The sequence below is a fragment of the Onychomys torridus genome, chromosome X (genome assembly GCF_903995425.1).
Source record: "Onychomys torridus chromosome X, mOncTor1.1, whole genome shotgun sequence".
Lineage (NCBI taxonomy): Eukaryota > Metazoa > Chordata > Mammalia > Rodentia > Cricetidae > Onychomys > Onychomys torridus.
This window is the reverse complement of record NC_050466.1, coordinates 121,418,616-121,436,805: the sequence shown is the minus strand read 5'-3', so window position 1 is coordinate 121,436,805 and position 18,190 is coordinate 121,418,616.

Below are 18,190 nucleotides of genomic sequence, written 5' to 3'. Positions count from 1 at the left end.
AATATATACCTAGAAGTGAGTTTGCTAGACCATATGGTATTATTATTTAATTTTTTTAGGAAATTTTTTTGCTAAATTGAGTATACTAATTTACATTTCTAGCAATCATTTATAGCAATTGCCCCCCTTTACTGAGTCATCAATATTTGTTAAATTTTGAATTTTAGGTAATTAACATCTTAACAGGTAAAGAGTGATGGATCAATGTTTTTAACCTTACATTTTCTTATTGATTATTAGTGCTGTTAATTGCCTGTTGGTCTATCCATTGGTCATTTGCATACATTCCTTGGTGGGAAATGTCTATCTATATCCATTGCACTTTTTAAATTGAGTTCTTCTTGTGCATTCATATGGTTTCTAATGGAAATTTCTCTAAAGAACACTCATATAATGTAAGCTTCAGTTCAATAAGGTAGCTGCCATCCAGGCTGGTGAGGTGGCTCAGTGACTAAAGGCCTGTCCACCTGAGTTCTAGCCCCAAGATCCACAGGGTAGGAGGAGAGCACTGAGTCTTGTGAGTTATCCTCTGACCTCCATGTGCAGAAAGTGGCATCCTTCCCCGATCCTCAAATCAATAAATGAAAGCATAATAAACAAAATTAAAGAAATCGTTTCTGTGCGTGGGAATCTGGAAAATTGTCAAAGCACTTTTCCTAATGCGTATAAAGGACATAATGCTAAGAAACATTGTTGACTAAGAATGAAGATAACCTTTGTTTTTGAAAATCACAAGACCTTGAAGAGTACTGCTATTTAGAACAAAAAGGTTATTTTCTAAAGAGTTGCCTTGTTTTAAAGCTTTTGTTGAAATTGCTTTTTTTAAAAATTAAAAGTGTTTTAGAGTAAGTAAATATAAATATGACAAAACATGTAATAATGTAAATACAAATATTGGTAAGGAAAAAATGGTCAGGTTCACACAGAAATCACCGAAGTTGTGACCAACATTTCTGAAAATGTTTGGACATCATTGCCAAAAACAAAACATCAGAGAGGTAAACTAAAAACAGGTTAAAGCTTTCAGAAGAAAAAGGACATTTGTACATGATAGTGAAGAAGTGGCCTCCGTTAAAACTCTTGTGGTTGTAGAGAGAACATAAAACCATTCCATAGAGCATAGGAAGTTAACATTTTGAGTTTATTTTCTTTAATTTTTATTTGTTTTATAAACTTCAATTTATAAATGTTTAAATGTATATAAGAAAACATTGCTACTATTTTTATAAATGTATATATTTGATAGAAGTCAAATTATTTGAGGATGGGTGTCAAAATTCTTTAGAATGGAGCCAAGTATTTCTGTGGAAACAGAGGCCTTACAGTCCACATAGTCTTGTGAAATTGTCTTCTCCTAGATTTTCAAGAATTATTATCACAAAAAGAATAATCTAAATTTCCTATATACTGAGCCCACTGCTCAGAAAGACTGACATACCCCATTAAGTGTTCAAGGTAAGGATAAATTGAACCACAATATACTAAGTCTTCTAAGTCTTGACAAAGATTTGTTTCTTAAAAATTTCAAACAATACATGAAGGTATATAGCTATAAAGTTATTCTATTCGTACTGTAATATAAAGTCTAGGTTTTATTGCTGATTCTGTTTTTCTTTAATGCCAGACTAAATTTAATTTCTGACTTCTTCAAATAAATTTAAGGCTTTGAATGTGAAGTGATAATTTTTTATCTAGAAAATTCTAAAGAGTGTAAAACCAATAAAAACATAACATCAAGCATATCAAGTTTCATAAAAGCAATCATATCTACATTCTTATTAACAGCATTTCTTTTTGGAAGCTCAAGTTAAAATGGTAAAATCAATATTGTATATGAATCATCTTCTAATATATTAAGTGATTGATAATAGCTTAAATTTTATATTTAGGGGCTAGAGATATGGTTTGGCAGTTGAGAACACTTGTTCCTCCAGAGGACCTGGGTTCAGTTCCCAACACCCACATGGTAGAGCACAACCATCTGTAGCTCCAATCACAGGAGATCCGATACTTTCTACTGGCTTCTACAGGCACCAGATGTATATGTAATGTACATACATACATGCAGGCAAAACACCCATACACATAAAAATAAGTTAATTAAAAAATTATACTTAAACTTTTCTTATATGTATCTATATGTTTTAATACATGCATATAATGTATTAATGTACGATATGTTTCAAAAACAATAGAATAGAGGGGATAAAATTAAAGTGAAAAATAATCTTAGAATGTACACTTTATTCTCATAATGAAAATAAATTTATTGTTTATTTTTCCATCATAATAGTGAAATATTAGACATCTTACTGGTATTTAAATTTTCAGTGTGCCTTGCAGGGCTGGTAGTGAACACCTTTAGTCCCAGTACTTGGGAGGCAGAAGTTGGCTGATCTTTGTGAGTTTGAGGCCATCCTAGTCTACAAAGCAAGTTCCAGGACAGGCAGGGCTGTTACACAGAGAAAGCTTATCTCAAAAAAAACCCCACAAAAATAAAAGAAAAAATTTTTCAATGTACCAAGTTAATTTATATCCTTTAATGCTGACTCATGTAAATGGATTCTTCATTTCACAAAAAAGATAAATTTTGTTTTTGCACTTCATTTTGCCCAGTTTAACTAAAATATCATATTGTCACTATAGTTCATGGCTGAAATTGTTCTTTCTTCCATCTAATTATTAACCAGGGCCAACACTGCTTAGCTTCCAGGGTCAGGCACGTTCTCTATGGTGTCTATGTTCCAATTTTATTTGAGCAGCCATTCCCGTAATAGTCTCTTCTATTTTCTTCCTCCGCATCTGATCCTAAATTTAGATAATAAAACTGTCAAGGTGTTTCTTACATCCAAATCATCTTTTTCAGTCTCCAGATGGCTGGAAATTAATACAAAAGTCTCTTTCTTACCTTATAAAAAGAAAGATGAAAAATATACTTCAGTATACTTTGTGTCTTCCATATTTGTAATCAGATAAACACTACTATCTCTTTTTTATATGTTGTGGGAAAATATCAAATCAAAAGGAGAAAATCAATTTGTCCTAGATTAATATAGCTGAAGGGTTATTGGTATACGAAAGATTCAGTGCCTGTATTTGTTAAGATAAAAAAAAAACACAAAAAACATGTTCTTATTCATGTACACAGAAAGGTACAGTAATGTTTTGCAAATATATTCAGTTACATTTTAAAGGAACATTATTCTTTGATTGTCAATTATAATTATTATTATACCTTATGGGAAGATTTAAAAACTTCTTAGCGATTTGTTAGCTGAATCTATAAAACATTCTGATGTTTATTGCCTAGTTCCTTAATAAAAGGTCATGGCTAGGCCCTTATGTTTATGTCTTATATCTAACAAGAAAGGCAATTCTCCATTTTCACATACTTAATCACTTTAATAAGTGACTCTGTGCCTGTCTGCTTTGCATCTACCTGTATTGTTTTGGGCAACCTGTCACGATCTGTAAGACAAAGGCTGGCATCATGGGGAAAAAAGACATAAAAAAATCTTAGAATCGCAATGAAACAGATTAAACAAAGTATCTGTGGTCCAGATTTCCCCAGACTATTGCAAAGGAGTCAGTTGTTAAATTCAAGACAAAGAGAATAAGAATTAGTTACTTGAGACTAAGGGAGAGTTGAATGAAAGGAATGATAAAGTTGTAATTCTCATCAGTCATCCTGGGATGTTTTACATTTTGTACTTCATATCTTATTCTGATGTTCATGTACAAGATTTATCTTAAAAATGTCCCCTCTCCCATTTTTATTTTTATGCTAGCGCTCAATAATCATAGAGAACAGAAATATCTCACTCTTTAAGTTGTCTGAAATTCAAGTCATTACCCAAATATCTATGGAAAAAATACTGTATGTCTCATGTTAGCAAATATTAAGATATACCAGTTTAAACCCCTCAGATATTATGCTATCATCAGCCCATCAGAATCTAGAACCAAAATTTTCTTACATTTATAACTTTTTTCTCCTTTTTTAATTTATTATATTTGTGTTTTAATTTTACACATCAGCCATGGGTTCCCCTGTCCTCCCCCCTCCTGCTCCCACCCCCACCTTCCCCAGAGCCCCTCCCCTCCATTCCCATCTCCTCCAGGGCCAAGACTCCCCTGGCTGGAGATTCATTTAAACCTGGTGGATTCAGTACAGGCAGGTCCAGTCCCCTCCTTCCAGGCTGAGCAAAGTGTCACTGTGTAAGCCCAAGGTTCCAAACAGCCAGCTCATGCAGTAAAAATAGGTCCGGGTCCCACTGCCTGGATGCCTCCCAAACAGTTCAAGCTATTCAGTTGTCTCACTTATCCAGAGGGCCTGATCCAGCTGGGGGCTCCACAGCCTTTGGTTCATAATTCATGTGTTTCCATTCGTTTGGCTATTTGTCCCTGTGCTTTTCCAATCCTGGTGTCAACAATTCACGCTCTTGCAGTCCCTCCTCTTTCTTGACAATTGGACTCCTGGAGCTCCACCTGGGGCCTGGCTGAGGATCTCTGCATTCACTTCCATCAGTTATTGGATGAGAGTTCCAGCACGACCGTTAGGGTTTTTGGCCATCTGATCACCAGACTAAGTCAGAACATCCACTGTAGACTACTGGCAATGGTGGAGAGAAATACATTAATAACTTTAATGTAAGAAATAATTTTAAATATAAATTTTCAGAAGAATAGAAAACTTAATAATGATGACTGGGTACACAGGAGCCTATCCATTAGGCCCATTGCTTGGCTTTGCTTTTATGTTACCAGTGATTCACATGAGAGGAAGGTTACATATTTTATTCCATTATTTAAGTATGACAGATATTCTAACCAATACAAATTTTTTCTCAGCTCTACCACTTAATTTTACAGGTTTTTTTTTTTGTTTGTTTGTTTCAAGACAGGATTTCTCTGTGTAGCTTTGGGCCTTTCCTGATACTTGCTTTGCAGACCAGGTTGGCCTCGAACTCACAGAGATCCGCCTGCCTCTGCCTCCCAAGTACTGGGGATAAAGGCATGCACCACCACCACCCAGCTATCCTATTCTGATGTGTTCTTGCTTTATATTATTATATTACATATTTTATTATTATTCCTTAAAATCCTGTTTGTTTTGTTTCTTTTGTATTAATTAAATTTATTTATTTATTTTACATCCTGACCACAGTTTCCCCTGCCTCCTCTCCTCCCATTCCCTCCCTCCACCTCCTCTCTGCCCACCCTCCAATCCACTTCTCTTCCATTTCTGTTCAGAAAGGGTCAGGCCTCCCATGTATATCAACAAAGCATGGTATATCAAGTTGAGGTAAGACTGAGCACCTCCCCCTTGTATTAAAGCTGGGCAAGGTGACGCAGTATGAGGAGGAGGTCCCCAAAAGCCAGCCAAAGCATTAGTGTCAGCCCCTGCTCCCACTATTAGGAGTCATCCAAATAGAACAAGCTACACAATATGACACATATATGCAGAGGGCCTAGGTCAGTCCCATGCAGGCTCCCTGGTTGTCAGTTCAGTCGCTGTGAGTCCCTATAAGCCCAGGTTAGTTGATTCTGTGGATTTTCGTGTGGTGTCCTTGACCCCTCTGGCTCCTACAATCCTTCCTCCCTTTCTTCAGCAGGATTCCCTGAGCTCCAACTAATGTTTGGCTATGGATCTCTGCATCTGTTTCCATCATTTGCTGGATGAATCCTCTCTGATGACAATTGATGTAGGCATCAGTCTATAAGTATAGCAGAATGTTGTTAGGCATCATTATATTGACTTTTTTTCCCCTCTAATCATGCTTGGTTCTATCCCAGGTCTCTGGCCATCCAGCCTCTCTGGGTCCTGGCACTCCAAGCAATGTCAGGGGTGGGCTCCCTCTCATGGCATGGGTCTCAGGCTGAACCAGTCATGCCTATTTGTTTTCTATTGAGGAACAGAAAGGGGACGGATCAAAGTGGGAGGAGAGGTGGGGAGGAACTGGGAGGAGTAGAGGGAGAATAAACCTTAATCAGGATATATTATATGAACTAAGAATCCCTTTTCAATGAAAGGAAAAATAAATGGAACACTATGAGATCTTAAAGTATAATAAATCCCATTCCCTGGTATGAAAGCAGACTTCAGAGTAGATACTTAGGTATGGTCATCCTTGTAGCACATGTGTTTTTATGGTGCTGTCTTCCTAACAACAAAGAAATGGAATCAGCTTAGAGGCTCATCAACTGATAATGAAAATGTGGTAAATAGGCAGGATGGAATTTTATTTAGCTAGAATGGAAAAATTTTAAAAAATGACCTTTTCAGAATCATTGATGGAAATGATGAAATACCTTACTAAGTGAGATAATATTTTTGAGAGTTGGTCTCATATAGCCCAGGCTGGCATCAAATTTGTCATGTACCCAAGGATGGACTTGAACATCTGATCCTCTGCCTTAGTCTCCCAGGTGCTTGGAATACAGATGTGTGCCATAAAGCCCCTAGGCCAATAACTCATAGAAAGATTGTGAAAATCATCCAAATCTCTGTTTTAAATGATCCTCATTATTCAGACATGCTCTGTGTGGTTTCTATTAACTTCTCCTTCTCCAAGTCAAGAAAACACAAAGCTGACTGTTTGTTTTCTTTCTTTCTTTCTTTCTTTCTTTCTTTCTTTCTTTCTTTCTTTCTTTCTTTCTCTTTTTTGGTTTTTCGAGACAGGGTTTCTCTGTGTAGCTTTGTGCCTTCCCTGGATCTTGCTTGGTAGACCAGGCTGGCCTTGAACTCACAAAGATCCGCCTGCCTCTGCCTCCCGAGTGCCGGGATTAAAGGCGTGCGCCACCACTGCCCTGCCCATTTGTTTTCTATGCCCATTACTATGGTACAGCAATCCCATAGTTTTTGGGAGTTTTCATAGTCTTCTCATCGTCCAAGTATGAGACATTTGACAGGGAAGAAGGGACAGTCTCATTCTGTAGGTCAGGCTCGACTGCTACACAGCAGGTAGCCTTGGCTGGCCTTAAACTCAGGGTAATAATTCTTGTCTCTGCCTCCTGAGTACTGAGGTTGCATATGGAAGCAATCCACTGGTTTAAGAGGCATACTTTGATTCCTAAAAACCGAGACTTCTTGGTAAACAGGTCAAAATAATACTTTCTTGGGAGACCTTTAAAAAAAACTTGTCAACTACAGTTCTTATTTTGGTTAGTAGATGTGTTAATTTAGACTAAGTAATTTTACTTTATATATAGCCTTTCTTTCAGTCAGAAACATTTATTGACTTCCTGGTATGTACTAAATACTGCATTTATTGCAAGGTACAGTCCCTCTTCTCATGCACTTATAGTCTAAGAGGAAAATAAAACTTTCACCAAATAATCACATCAATTTAAAACTGCAATTGAGTAGAATAAAGACATCAGATGGGTCCCAGCCCAATGGATTAGTACCTATAATATACAAAGAATTCCTAGATGTGAACCAATAAAAGCACTGACAAATAAATGGCCAACTTAAAAAAGAGGAAAGCCAAATAGCCAATGAACAAAGTAAGTATGTTCCTATCTCCCTCATTTGTAAACAGGGAATTGCAAATGAAAACATTGAAATGTCATTTCACACCCAATGGCTTGTCAACAACTTTAAAGTTTGACATTAGCAAGTGTTGAGGATGTAGAACATGAAGGGAGGTACTTTCACAGATGCATGGAACTATGAATTGGTAAAACCTCTTTGAGAAGCCATGGAGCAGTGTTCAGCAACGCTTCCAGTTTCCATGTCCTGAGCCAAACAAACCCCACCTTGGACTGCTGGCACCAGAGGGTGCCTGGACTGGTCTACTCTGGTGACCGGTCTAGTGAATACCGTAACTGTCATCATAGAGCCTTTGTCCAGTGACTGATGGAGGCAGATGCAGAGATTCATGGCCAGCCACCAGGCTGAGCTCCAGGAATCCAATCGATGAGAGAGAGAAGGGATTCTGCAGGCGGGGGACCTGGAGATCATGATGGGAGGATGTGCAGAGATGATCAGCCACACTAGAGGAAGCTTATGAACTGCAGACTAGTGGCTGTGAAGCCCCCGTGGGACTGGACTAGGCCCTCTGCATATGGAAGATGGTTGTTTGGCTCGAACTGTTTGGGGGGCACCCAGGCAGGGGGATGGTTTTCCATCCCTGGTGCATGGGTAGGCTTTTGGGAATTGGGTGCCTGTGGTGTGATGCCTTATGCAGCCTTGGTGCAGTGGGAAGGGCTTGGACCTGCCTAGGCTCAGTGTGCTGGGCTCTGCTGACTACCCATGGGAGACCTTGATTTGGGAGATGTGGGGATGTGGGGTGGCTTGGGAAATAGGGCTGGGGGTTGGGAGGAGGGGGGAGATGGGATCTGTGGGTGGTATGTAGAGTGAGTAGGAAATGTCTTAATAAAGAAAAAAAAAGCATGTGCTTGTATATCTGTGACAGGATATACAGTCTTTTATTATATGCTCAGGAGTGGTAGAATTAGGTACTATGCATGTGTGAGTATATCTGTGACAGGATATACAGTCTTTTATTATATGCTTAGGAGTGGTAGAGTTAGGTACTATGACAATCCCATTTTCATTTTTTTTGAGAAATCTCCACATTTATTTCCATATGCTGTATCTGTTTATATGCCCACCAACAGCCAATAAACGCTCAGAAAGTCAAACACACATGTTTTCTCATATATGCACATCCTAGCTTGTAATATTTGTGTATATATGTGGGAATGAGTATGAATAGAGACCAGGAAACTAGAAGAGACACCTGAAAGGGAAAAGAAGAGGTTTTAAGTGGGGGTGGGGAAGGTAATAGAATACATGAAATATAAAAGTGGAAGAGAAAGTATTAGAGGTGGAATGGTACAAATGGAGACAGGAGATATAAGGATATGGGGAGAGATGGAGGGAGGATCAACTAATCTATCTATATTATATATATATTGCCATAAGTATCTTACTGTATATGATAATTAAAAAGAAAATTTAAAACAAAAATACAAACAATGATATCAATGTGTGGTAGTTTAATCACAAAAAAAGGTTTAATAATACTGCAATAAGGTTTATATATATTTAACAAATGGTATCATTATATATTTCATCCAGGGCATAAGGAAAAAAGCATAGTCTAAATGTCTAGATTAATGGACAAATTAATTTGTTATCAGTGAGATTGATTTACTAGCTGGGTGTAGTGGCACATTTCTTTCCTTTTTCTTTCTTTCTTCCTTCCTTCCTTCCTTCCTTCCTTCCTTCCTTCCTTCCTTCCTTTCTTTCTTTCTTTTTTTCAAGACAGGATTTCTCTGTGTAGCCCTGGCTGTCCTGGAATTTGCTTTGTAGCCCAGGCTGGCCTTGAACTCACAGAGATCTGCTTGCCTCTGTCTCCCAAGTGCTCGAATTAAAGGCATGTGCCACCACTGCCCGATAGTGGCACATTTCTAATAGCAGTATTTAGGAGGCTGAAGTAAGAGTGTGTTGAATTCCAGGACAAGGGCTTCATAGCAAGTTCCAGATCATACTGAGCTATATAGAAAAATACTCCTCAACACACACACACACACACACACACACACACACACACACACACACACAGAGAGAGAGAGAGAGAGAGAGAGAGAGAGAGAGAGAGAGAGAGAGAGAGAGAGATCATGAGACTACCCTGGGCTACAAAGAGTTCTAGGGCAGCCTGGGCACCTTAGAGAGACCCTGTCTCAAAAAAACAAAAAGAAAGAAAGAAAAAGGAAAGAACAAAGAAAGATGTGGCTCGACTAAGGAATGTGCAGACTTTGGATTCTGTATCTGTATCCTCCCACCCCATGCTGTGCCTCTAATCTCTCAACTTTCCTTCATGCTTTCTTCTTAGATGTTCCCATTACACAGCATTCTTGTGGATGAAAACTTTGTATCTCAAGCCTTAGCCTTTGCTACTTGACTGCACTGTTTTTATCTGATAGTCAGCATGTACTGTACTGCCCAATCTTCTTTAGTTGGATCTGCCAAGAACATTATGTGTTTAAGGCTTTGTGAACAGATGATTTCTTTTTTTTTTTCTTTTGTTTTTTTCGATACAGGTTTCTCTGTGTAGTCTTGGTGCCTGTCCTGAATCTCGATCTGTATGTCAAGCCGGCCTCAAACTCACAGAGATCCGCCTGGCTCTGCCTCTGGAATGCTGGGATTAAAGGCGTGTGCCACCATCGCCTGGCTGATGATTTCTTAAGTACTACAAAAATTTACCTTTTAATGTAAGCATTCCTAGTCTCCAAGTTTCTAGTCACTCTATTTCAACATCCTTTCTGTTCTGTAATACTCTTTGAAGTATGTGTATTTGTGTTGTAAGCATTCCTAGTCTCCAAAATTCTAATCATCCTATTTCAACATTTCAATGTTCTTTCTGTTCTGGGTTACTCCTTGAAACTTATGCATGCATGTGTGCATTGCCATGCTGCTGAAATAATAAAATAGGACACTGCTGGAGGTAAATTGATCTAAAGCAAAATTTTCTCAGGTTGTATAACAAGTCCCAGGCCTCAAACAATATCTAACACTGGCTCTAAACACTGAATAGGACCATTAGAATGTACACTGGCTAAATCTGAGCCCAACGTAAGTGCAAGAACAAGGAAAAATGTGCTATTGAGTTCCTGGAAACCAAGAAAATTCAGCTGGTCAGTGTGTCACTTCCAGAGCCAAATGGGACCAATAAATCTCTGTCCAATATGTGTGATCAGGGGGAGAGGGGAATAGTGCTCCAGATAAGTCCCCAAGAGAATCCTCCAACACATGGTTATTGGGATACACTTGGAATTTGTCACATTTGCTAGTTTTGTTCTTCTGCATTGCTACTAAAACTCATACATTGCCATTGGGTAATACTCTTAAGAGTTAGACTGCTCTGAGGTATTATTGTATAATACAAATTTAATTTTAAATACAACTAACATTGTTGAAAACCTAACATCTAACATGCTGTCCTCCTTATGACACATGAGCTGATAGTCACAACTTACCTCCCACTCTGCCCCTAGTTGTATCATCTTAAGTTCCGTGATTCTTCCAGAGTTTTTCATCCTCTTTTATAGAAGCAATTAAATCAATACTGTTGTCCCCATAAAAATCAGTCATGTGTGAATTTCCAGGAAACTTCTGCAAAAAAACTGTAAGGAAAACTAATGCTATGATAGATGACATTGTGCTTAAAGGAAGGATAAAAAAGCTGTATGGTACTAACTTATGTAGGTTTGCACAAGAAGGAAGTAAAGGCATAGCACAGATGGGAGGAAAGGAATTTAAAGCCCCTCAAAATCATAAGGTAGTTTGAGATTATTTGTGACCTACTAGTGTGTATGTATATAGACTAGAAATTTAGCATGGGTTCTCTATAATCTGGAGAAATCCTTACTTCCTTATTCTCTATTAAAGCAGCGTTTTTCATAAGGCCTTTTGTGTTATGCACTACTTGCTATCTCATCTTTTCCTTTTAAAACATGAAGTTTGAAATGGTCACTACTTAAAGATATTAGAGTAAGGACAAGGCACAAAGGAAGAACCCACAAAGCCATGCTGTATGTCAAAGAATGGAATGGTCAATGAGAATGCACTACTAGTGAGAATAAATAGAAAAGAATGGGATTATACAGAGGAGGCAGTATAACACCCTAAAACCAATATAATCTCCTTATTGTTAATCTATTCTAAGACACATGTATATACACCAACACTCATATGTGTGAAGAAATACAGATATTACCGTCCTCGGAAGCAAAGCATACAAGAATCATAAAGCTGTGGGAAGGCAAACGTGAACTTCCACTGCTTGCCTGGGAGTCAGAGTCAGAAGTGTGCACATGCCTAGTCGGCCAGAGCATTTATGATTTCTCACCACAGCAAGAGCCTTTCTCCCTGAGTAGGAACATGAAAGATCATGTTTCTGCTGAGGAAATCACACACTTGCTGAAGAGCCAATTCTCCCTGGCCCCTGCTGCTACAGTTCTTAAAATCATTGACAGAAGAAGTGAATAGAGCGAGAGAGAGACAGACACAGGTCAAGAAGGACTGCAGTAAACCAGAAATAATAGCTTTTCTCTTTCGGCCACCTTCCAATCTCTTAATGATTAAATCTCCCACTGAAATAATCTTACACAGAGCTGGCAAGGGAATCTGGACAAGATAGTCTTTGTCACTTTTCACACAGAAGGATACGAGAAAAAAAAAATGGGAAGCATCAGAAACAGTGGAACTAGCAGCAGCCATCAGTCTGGAGTCCTTGTGCTCTACTCTGATAGAAATCATGAGTAGGCGAGGACAAACTCTTCTAATGTTGTCAGTCCTAGGTCTTTGAGTACACAAGGCCTAATTACTTACAGCTCCAAGCAAGGAGATCCAGGGGCCTGTTGTCCTAGGTTTTAGCAGGCAGAGATTTATGGCTCCGGGCAAGAAAGTTGGAGGTTTATTGCTCTGGGCTTTAACCACAGGAACCCTAGCATTTGGCAACAACTTTAACCCTCAAGTTCTAGCAGCAGTGAGCCAGTAGCAGCAGCAGAAAGCAGCAAACAGTGTTTGCTATGATTATAGCTCCTGAATGGGTCTGAGATATTAGAACCTTCACCCTTTAGAGCAGTGGTTCTCAACTTTCTAATGCCGTGACCCTTTAATACAGTTCCTCATTGTGGTGGTGACTCCCAACCATAAAATAAATTATTTTCATTGCTACTTCACAACTATAACTTTGCTAGTTACGAGTTGTAATGTAAATATCTGATATGCAGGATGTCTGATATGCAAACCCCTCAAGGGTCATGACCCACAAGTTAAGAACCTTTGTCTTATAGTGACTAGTATTGCAGCTCTTAAGCCTACAGTGTCTCAGCTCCCTGGCTTCTAATGCTTCCCCACTTTGTGGAATTCTTCCCGAGATTAGGCACCATAGTCTCTTGTCCTTGGCTTTTTACAGTTTTCTGTAAATTTTTTCACTGCTGAGACCAAGATACCTGGTAGGAAGCAACTTTAAGATGGAAGGCTTTATTTTAGCTCATAATTCTAGAGGATAAAGTTCATTCTGGTAGTAGAACCATAATGGCAGTATTGGGAAGCAACTGGTCACATTGTGTTTACAGGAAGTAGAGAAATCTGAATACTCATGTTCAGCTCACTGTTTTCCTTTTTATTCAATCTGGGACCCAAGCCCATGGAATCATCTACATTAAAGGTAGAAAGCTTTTCTCTCTTCAAGGAAACTTTTCTGGAAACACTCTCAAAGACTTATAGGCGTGTTTCACAGTGATTAAAAACCTCATCAAGGGAACAATCACAATTAACCATCACAAATCAACCACCCTTTCCAATCAACAACCGTGTTTTTACATAATACCATTCCACTTTTGCCTCTCAAAGTTTCATCTTTATGTCATAATCCAATGCGAAATATATTTAGTCTGTCCCCGAAAGCCCTTTCAGTTTTTACCAGTTGCAACACTGTTCAAAAGTCCAATGTCCCAGCTTCTTCTGAGACCCAAGGCAGTCTCCTATTTGCAAGCTCCTACAAAATTTAAAATAATTATGTATTTCAAATATACAACAGTATGCAGTAAACATCCCCATTCCAAAAAAGGAAGATATGGGTAAGGAAAGAGAGGACCAAAGGAAGACCAAACACCAAATCTTGAATCTGTATATCCAGCATGTACAGTATGTGATGAAAAGAAAACATCTGAGTTCTTACCATGCTTGTGTAGTAGTAGCTCCATTCTTAGAGATCTGCTACCTGAAGCTCATGTTGTCTCTCTCTCTCTCTTGGGCCCACTTGACTTCATGCCTGGAGTTGTCTTTGATGGATGTCGTATGGTCCTGGCATCTTTGGCATCTCCATTGTAACATGAGCTTCACTTCCATTGCTTCATACAATGGCATCTCAGGTTGTCCTTGTAGGAACTCCAGCCCTACCACACATTGCCTTGTCTCAGTAGCTGTTAGGAACTTTGATTCCTTTATTCTTAGCATCTCTCATTCAATAAAACAAGTATCACATGGATGATGCTAACAAGTTACACTGCCAACCTGAGATTGAGCCTGTCCAAGTAGATCAAATTGTTCAATTTCCTTCTGTTTGCTGAGCTTGGAGAAACACTTCAATAGGCAGCTGTTTTCCAGCAGGAAATTATTTCAGCAGCATCTGGTTAGGATTCCTCCCTTCAAATGAGTTCACCTTTACATAAGTAGGAGCCTTTAATAAGTGAGGTCATATTCCCAGAGTACCTTTCCTATTGTCACAATATAGAACACCAGGTTTCTATTTAATCGAACTATTCCCTTTGACAATTACATCTGCATTTCCATTCACCTTGTCTAAAATTTTAATCTTTTCCATGCTCCTTTTCTTGAAAAAAAAAAACTACATTTTTTTCTTACCTTTCTTCTCTTGCTGCTTTTGCTCACTGTATACCAGGATAAGAGAGGTGAACGATATTTGTGTCACCACCTGAATGTTATCCTGTCTTAAGGTTTCCTCTGCCAAACAAATTAGTTAATTACTTTTGAATTTAAGATCTCAGGACACAGGCAGAATGCAGACAGATTTTTGCCAGAACATCACCTGAGTATCTTTTTTTTCTAAATTGCTTTTAGAGTCCTTATTCTCTGAAACATCATGAAGTAGGCCTGCAGTGTCTGTATGCCTCTCAACATTCTGGTTTTCCTAACTCTCACAAGAATGCTTCATTAAGCTCAGCTTGCTGTGTTCTAGTGATTTTCTAGTCCTAAGTTTCAGAATGTTCTACATTCCTCCCATGAAGCAATTCTAATGACCTAAGAACTACCTGGTCATATTTTCAAAGCAAGGTCCTATTTCTTAGTACCAATTTTCTGTATTAATTACTCTTCTTTTTACCATAGCTAAAATACTGGAGAAAAATGAACTTAAGGAGTGAAGAGTTTATTAACTTTGAGTCTGAGGGAATACTCCATCTTAGTGGAGAAGTCATGACAGAAGACAAATGATGCAACTGCGCTCTCATTGTATCCACATTCTCTTTTAGAGTGCTCACCTTACTTTTTCAGCCCATGGGATGATTCTACATCAATTCTGGGCAGATCCTCCTTTTGGTTTAATATTTCTGGCAACACCTTTATAAATATACCCAAAGGAGAGTTTGTGTCTACACTGATTCTAAATCCATCAAGTGTGCTGCAAATGCCTTAACCATTGAGATACCTCCCTAGGTGAGTTCCTTATTTCTCTAGTGGCAATTTAGAATGGATGAATTGCATAATATAGGTATCTTAGTTTGGGTTATTATTGCTGTGATAAAATACCAAGACCCAAAGCAACTTAGGGAGGAAAAGGGTTTATTTGAATTACACTTCCACATCACTGTTCATCACTGAAGGAACTTAGGACAGGAACTCACACAGGGCAGGAACCTGAAGGCAGGAACTGATACAGCAAGCAATGGAGGTATGCTGCTTACTGGCTTGCTCCCTATGGCTTGCTCAGCCTGCTTTCTTGTAGAACCCAGGACCGCTAGACCAGGGGCATCTCCAAACACAGTGGGCTGGGCCCTTCCACATCAATCACTAATTAAGAAAATGCCCTACAGTCTTGTTTGTTTACAGCCAGATCTTCTGGAGGTATTTTCTCAATTGGAGGTACCTCCTCTCAGATGACTATAGCTTCTATCAAGTTGACATAAAGTTAGCTTTCACAAGACATAGTAGTACATTACCATATTTCTACTACTCCCAATCCTTGCCTATCTCCCCAAATATTCTCTGTTAATTGCTGGTATTTTCTATTCTTTTAACATATTGATTTAATTCATTCATTTTTGCTTTGAAAATAGGACAATAAGATTGATGGGACTATGAATTTTGTTTTGATACCAAACACCCATCTTGACAAGTTTTTACATAACAAAATAAATAAACATTTTTTAGCCAGGCGGTGGTGGCACACGCCTTTAATCCCAGCACTTGGGAGGCAGAGCCAGGAGGATCTTTGTGAGTTCGAGGCCAGCCTGGGCTACCAAGTGAGTTCCAGAAAAGGTACAAAACTAAATAGAGAAACCCTGTCTTGAAAAACCAATAAATAAATAAATAAATAAATAAATAAATAAATAAATAAATAAAAATAAACATTTTTAACAACAATATATTGCCATCTCTTATGGATAGACCATTTGTAATTGTGTAGATGTATATGTTTCTCCTAAATTTGTATGTTTGAACTTAAATTACCCCATGTGATAATATGGAGAGGAGAGGTCAATTGAGAATTGAATAAGTCAGAAGCTCTCTGCCTTATGAATGGTGTTAATGCTTTTATAAAAGAGGCTCCATGATAATTTGGCCAAAAGTCCTGTTTACCATTTGAGATTAGTGCTACACATAGCCTTCATCAGAAAGGCTTCTTACTCTATCAGGCAGCAGTTAATGTGGAAATCCATAACTGATTAATGTGCAGAGGTTAAAAATGATGGTAGAATTCTCAACCCTTAATGAGACAGTATATCACACATACCCAGGTTCAGAAAACATCAAAGAAGAGGGTTGGAGGGCTGGAAAGAGGGCTTAGAGTTTAAGAGAATCTGGGTTGAACTCCCAATACCTGCAAGGCAGCTCATAACTGTATCTCCACCTCTAGGAGATCTTCTGCCCTCTTCTGGTCTCCTTGGGCACTGCATGCACATGGTACACAGACATGCATGCCAGAAATCACACACACACACACACACACACACACACACACACACACACACACACACACACACACACATAAAATAAAGTAAAATAAGATAAAGTAAAATAAAATAAAATTTAAACAGAAGAGGGACAAAGAGAATATAAGAGCCAGGGAATGGTGAGATAGGAGGCAAAAGGATGTCTTCTGGACATGACTTAGCCATTATACTCATGAATTCACTGAAGCTGTGGTTATTTGCATAAGACCTGCATAGGTTTGGACAGTCAACAACACTTGATCAGGGATGGGGAGGGTCCATGAGACCACTCCCCCTAAATGACTATTCACATTTAATGTTGGGGGAGGTGTTAGGCTGCCTTAGCTCCAGCAAATAATCTCCTACCCATGCTCTGGTAAGAAACGAACTAAACTCAATGGGCCACACATAAAAAGAAAATGTGAGGAAATCTTACTGGAAAGAAGTATTTCAGTGTGTGAGGGGAAGGGAGGGGATGGAATTAGAGTGAGAAAAACTAATATTCATTATTCAAATGTATAAAACTGGCAACGAATAAAAAATGAAATAAAATAAAATACAAATTCAAATCAAAGTAAAAATTAAAAAGAAAAGGAAAAAAAAAAACCAAACAGGTTTCACAGAGGTAATTGACTTGTCAATCTCTTTTGTTGTACCAACACACAGCATCCACCTCTTTCCACATAAGAATGCAATGAGAAGATGCAAAGACCTCACTGGACACTAGACATTGTCAGTGTTTTGTTATTTTGTTTGGAGGCAGGATCTTACTATGTAGCTTTGGCTGTCCTGGAACTCACTATAGAGACCATGATGGTCTCAAAATGACAGAGATCCACCTACCTCTTCCTCCCAAGTGCTGGGATTAAAGGCATCTGCCAGTAAGCTCAGCAAAGACTTTGTTTGTTTATTTTGAGATAACATCTTAATGTAGCCCAGGTAGCTTTATGTGTAGACTCTTGCCTCTACCTCCTGAGTACTGGGATTATAGTTATGCGCCTGTTTTTATGAGATGTTGAGAATTAAACCCAGGGCTGCCTACATGCTAGGCAAGTACTCTACCAACTGAGCTATATTTCCACCACTTGTGGCTGTTTTGATCAGAATTGTGAAAAAGAAATTTATATTATCTAGAAATTACCAGCCTAAGGGACTCCTGTTATAGCTTTAGATTAAGACTAAGAAACAATCCTAATGGATCATCACTTGCTTTTTAAAAATAGCTTTATTGAATTACAATTGACATATGATAAATATGCTGCCTATACTTACAAGTTATAATGCCAGAAATTCTGACATATAAATGATTTAAATGACCACCACAACCGAGATAATTAACTGTTCCTACATCCTTTCATAAGACTTCCCTCTTGAGTTCTTATCTCCAAACATTGATTTGCTTTCTGTTGCTACACAAATGTCCCCCTCCCCCAGAGCTTTATTTAAGTGCGTTTGTACAGTGATCAATTTTCATCACAATTCTTTACTAATAACAATT